Here is a 5,198-nt window from a genome sequence, read left to right as displayed (position 1 = left end):
AAAACACACCATGCAAAGGTAAACGACCTGCAGGAATATGAATGCATACATCTCTGAAAGGTATGAGGCCAAAGCAAGGAACACAGCAACGCCACAAACACCAGGAATAGCCTCATCCTGTCCCGTCAGCACAAATCCATTTTGTCCCTCCACCCAGGGTCTCTAAATAAAGCCCCCCAACTCCCCTCCTAAGTTACCCACATGATTAACAACGGTGTCTTTAATAATGCGGGTAATATTATTGTAGAGGAGTGCATTCATACACGGTGCGTTTTGGGTGTGCTGTGAGTGATTGAAGCTATACCGTATATAGTATTCTAGCCCTTCAAATAATGCCAACGACAGTCATAACATTCTTATAGGTGAAACGGCATCATTTCTTATCCATCACCCCCCTCAGTCACAACCTCTGTCGGACACTTTGGTCGGTTGCCTGCATTCACGAGTTCTGTTTGTAAAGTGAGACTTATTGTGTGGTTTTCCTCAGTGGTAATGTAAATTATTTTAAAGCCACACACACCAGACAATACCGGTTTGTTCAAGGTGGTGATAAGCAGCACTCTGGCATCCCATCCGGTCTGAACCATTTTTAGGTTTTCTACAATACTTATACAGCATCCACTCCTGTCTCACGACTGACTTGCACATTTCTTTGTGACTCAATTTACAGTATAGTCTAGCAGAGTAGAATAGTATACAAAATGGGTTATAATAAGTATAGCATTTCTCCAAAATGCTACCGTTTCTGCCCCATCCCGTATCAATTAGTGTGCGAGTTCACCAAAGTTGAACTCATGGAAGGAATCACAGGAAATTTTGTGGTCACCAAATTGTGACATTTCCATTTAAACACAAATAATGTATTTGGTGCTGCAGTGATGCTGTTGTGACAGCACGATCCACAGTCAATGTGGATTAGAGACACCGGAAAGAGAACGAATGTCTCTCTCCTCAGAATTTCTTATCGCAGCAAATGGTTATTAATGCGTTAAAAAACCAAGTTATTTTTACTTGCATAACTTAATCAATTAAGACAAAACAAAGAAGAATACAAAGCAGTTTCACCCTGAAAACAAAGCCACAGCCCAAACGCGCACGCGCACACACACACACACACACACATCATAACTATAGCCACTTGCTGGCAGTACAAAGTGTTTCGCCCCCACAATGCTGTTTTGACAAAATGCCCAGGAAATAGATCTGGGCTTAGGCAACAAAACAATAGTGTGCACGTGCTCACACACACACACACACACACACACACACACACACACACACACACACACACACACACACACACACACACACACACACACACACACACACACACACACACACACACACACACACACACACACACACACACACACACACACACACACACACAGGGGGTCACCCAATTATTTTGTGGGTACCAAAATAAGGTTATTGTAGCGGTCAATTTGTATTGGGGGTGGGGAGGAGGGAGGGGAGGGGGTCGCAAGACATGGCGAAAGCATTTCCGGGGGTCCCCAGCCAAAAACGTTGAGAACCCCTGCTCTAATTTTGTACGTTTTGACAGGATAACCATAATTATATGTCCAGGGTAGGGATGTTAATAGTTAATCGTTAATCGATAAATCGCCGTTAATAAATTAGTCGGTTAAAGTTAACAGTTAATAACTAAATAATGCGGTTCTATCATTGGATGGTTTTCTTTGAACGTAATGCTGTCTGCGCGCGCATGTGGCCGAGGAATGCACATACAAAGATGTGTGTGTGTGTGTCTGCGTGCGTGCATGTGTGCGAACGTGTCTCCGCAGTTCAAAGCCGCACCATAATATAAAAGGTAGCAATAAAAACAAAAGACAAAAAGGGTAATTTTCGCCAGAAATTGGCGCCTGCTTGCTGACATGTCAGAGGCCGATAGAGTCCTCTTTTATATAGTTTGCCTCCAAAATTAAGGTGTCATGTAAAAACATTAAATAATAATAATGAGGCTCTGAAAGACCACTTCATTCCCAACAGAGAAATGAGCTTCTATATTAATTTCTACACTGTATATTAGCCTACATATTGTTGCTGTCAGGTGGAAACCTTGTATGACCAAAACCGTGCCATTATTATTATTATTATTATTATTATTATTATATAAAAAACATTAAACCTTTAGTGAAAATAGCAGATCTTTAGCTTGAAGATCGGCTATTTCCATTACTTTTGTGCGACACTTTTGTATGATGAAGTAGGGCATTAATTTATTAAATATGGAGATACAAGATTTCTGCCCAACAGCAATGATATATTACATGTAGGCCTAATAATAAAGTATTGTTATATTAATTATATCCTACTATAGATGTACGTGTGCACTGTACATCTGTTATCCACGTAACTCGAGAACAGTTCGACTTCAAATTTGACACACACATTCCACACCACCACAGGGATTGCAGTGCCTGTTGTGGAGTCGGTCAGCTACACGGTTGTCCAGAACCACCACAAAAGGCTCTGGTCAGGCTCTGCCAGTGGACCTAATTAGCCTAAGTCCCCTCACCTGTAGATTCCATGACGTCACATTGAGATTAAGCAACACACCTCATATTTGGGCATGCCTGACACAGAACTCCATATATAGGAATAAAGGGGCACAGAGAGACAGATACAGAAATCTCCATTTATGGGCATAAAAGGGTCACATACAGATGGGTGGAACGGGTACTCTGACACAACGGGTATCCCATAGCCGGGTGGGACATGGATCTCCAACTTCCATTGTTACCGACTCGATGCTCTACAGCCGGGCACCGGTCTAGTTACTATTATATTACAGTATAACAGAAGTCGAATTTGTAAAGTGAAGCAAATGGCATGCAATGTGTTCTAAAAAATATCACACTTTATTAGTGTATTAAATTCATATTTAGATTTAATCAGGCATCTTAAAGGAATAAAAAAATAAATCAGAAGGCTGGTAGAACAAGCAATCATAAGTAATAATTACAAGTGTGGTATAATTAATAATATATGTACATATATTAATAATATAAGTTAAATTAGTTGAAGTTGTATAATTGTATATTATTATATTTTAAAACCATAGATACCGGTACTAATATCATTCAGTGGATAGAGAAATAGTTTATAATCAAGGTAAGAATAAAATGTAAAATACAATCAAATAGAAGAGTAATCTTTTTTGTACATGAACACATTAATTCATATAAATATGAATGACTAAGTCACACACACACACACACACGCACACACACACACACACACACACACACACACCTCAATATAGCACTCAATTATTTGAAAAATAATAATTATTATTATTAATTATTTGAATAAGTATTATTATTATTATTATTATTATTATTCATTATTTGAATAATTGAGTGCTACAATTAAATAAAATAATAATTTCTTTCCCTATAAACCTGGCCATGTCTTGCTTTTTGTGACTAGCCATGGTAAAATTATAATATTACATGAACAGAAAAAAAGAAAATGAGCAATAATTGCTCATTTTCAAAAAGGTTGTAAAATGTGGCCCAAATGGAATTCAAATGGGTCTTACTTGTACTTCAGAAAGCGAGGTCATTTTTCTGGCCGTCACTATTTTTCAAGACGCAGTTAGGACTAAAGCTAGCATACTTGAAATGTTCTTCTTCTTTTTTACTTTGACAGGGCTTGCCGATACGAAAAGTGATCTGACAACAAAAGTGTTTTTCGAGGGCTAGACCTGCCCACTGCATACAGTACATGCAGTGCTGCCATGTTGATATTACCACACATCTCCACTGTTTGTTTATATGAGACTCTGATGTGCTTTTTTGACATAACTTGTCTCAGCGGTTTCGCCATTTCTGGCGACAGACACAGTGGATAACATGTGTGCTATCTCTCTCCATGAATGAAATGCCACCAGGTTGTGTTTGTAAATGGTAAACGGTGCATTTATATAGCACTTATACAGTATATAGCATATATAGCACATTTATATAAAGGCACTTCACACCCATTCATACACACATTCATTCATGTGTGAATGGGTGAAGGTGAATGTAATGCACATCACATTCTACTAAGCGCTCGGGTGGCGCAGTGGTGAAGTCCCTACCCGCCACCAAGGAGGTAGTGGATTTGAATCCACTATGTCAGGCGTCTATGCGAACACAATTGGCCTGTGTTCGGGGGAGGGTGATATTGATCATCGCGCGTACTCCTTCGAGCTGAGGCGACATCTGTCAGCGGGAAGTGTTGGGTGGGAGGAGTAGGACGAAGGCTCTACGTCCTCCCGGTGGAGGCTCCTCACTAGCAGGAGAGTCAATAAGGTACGACAGCAGTGACAACACAAATAATAGGGACGGATGAATTGGCACAAGGACTGAATTGGGGAGAAAATGGCGTAAACATATACTCTAAATTAAAAAAATTAAAGCTTCTAAGAGCTTCCATGAACTTCAGCAAGTGTATGTTTTTGTTTCATTGGCCACGCAATGATGTAATGTTGTTCATATTAAGCTGCCAAATCTAAAAAATAAAATAAAAAAAAGACTGTATGAATGCAGTAAATCCTTACTGTCGGGTGGAAATAACCTTGTATGTCCAAAACTTTCCTTTTTTATTATGATTTTATAAACATTTAAAAATAGTGAATATAGCCAAACTACAAGCTCACAATGTATTGCAATGTTGTGAGCTTGTAGATCTGCTATTTGTACTACTTTTGTGTGACACTCTTTATGACTAAGTAGAGCATTAATTTGCGAGAAAAACAAAGAAAGTTGAAATATGGAGATACAAGGTTTCCTCCCCTCCGGGACGAAATAGAAATAAGTGGCAAGTATAGTAGTACAAGGTGTGTGAGCGCGTGCGTGCATGTGTGCGATTGTATGTGCATGCATGATGTAAGTTGTAAGTGCATGCTTCAAAATGATTTAACGTGACATTAAACCACATGTAGACGTCATGATAAAGCCTTTTCTGAGCTATAGGAGCTCTTCCTACAAAGAAGTTGCCTTCATCTCTTTACTATAAATACAGACATAGGAGACAGCAGCTAATTCCCAAAGCAACAAAAAACAAGAATAATATTGTATTGACCGCTTGGTTGAAGATCCGCAGATCTATTCGCAATGGAAAAGGTTTCAACAGAGCTCAACCCAAGAAATGCCATAGTCAAGGCACTACAACCACAAACCACCTCA

This window comes from Electrona antarctica, assembly GCF_951216825.1.
Source record: "Electrona antarctica genome assembly, chromosome: 8".
Lineage (NCBI taxonomy): Eukaryota > Metazoa > Chordata > Actinopteri > Myctophiformes > Myctophidae > Electrona > Electrona antarctica.
The sequence above is the reverse complement of the archived record's forward strand: the minus strand, read 5'-3'. Positions refer to the sequence as shown.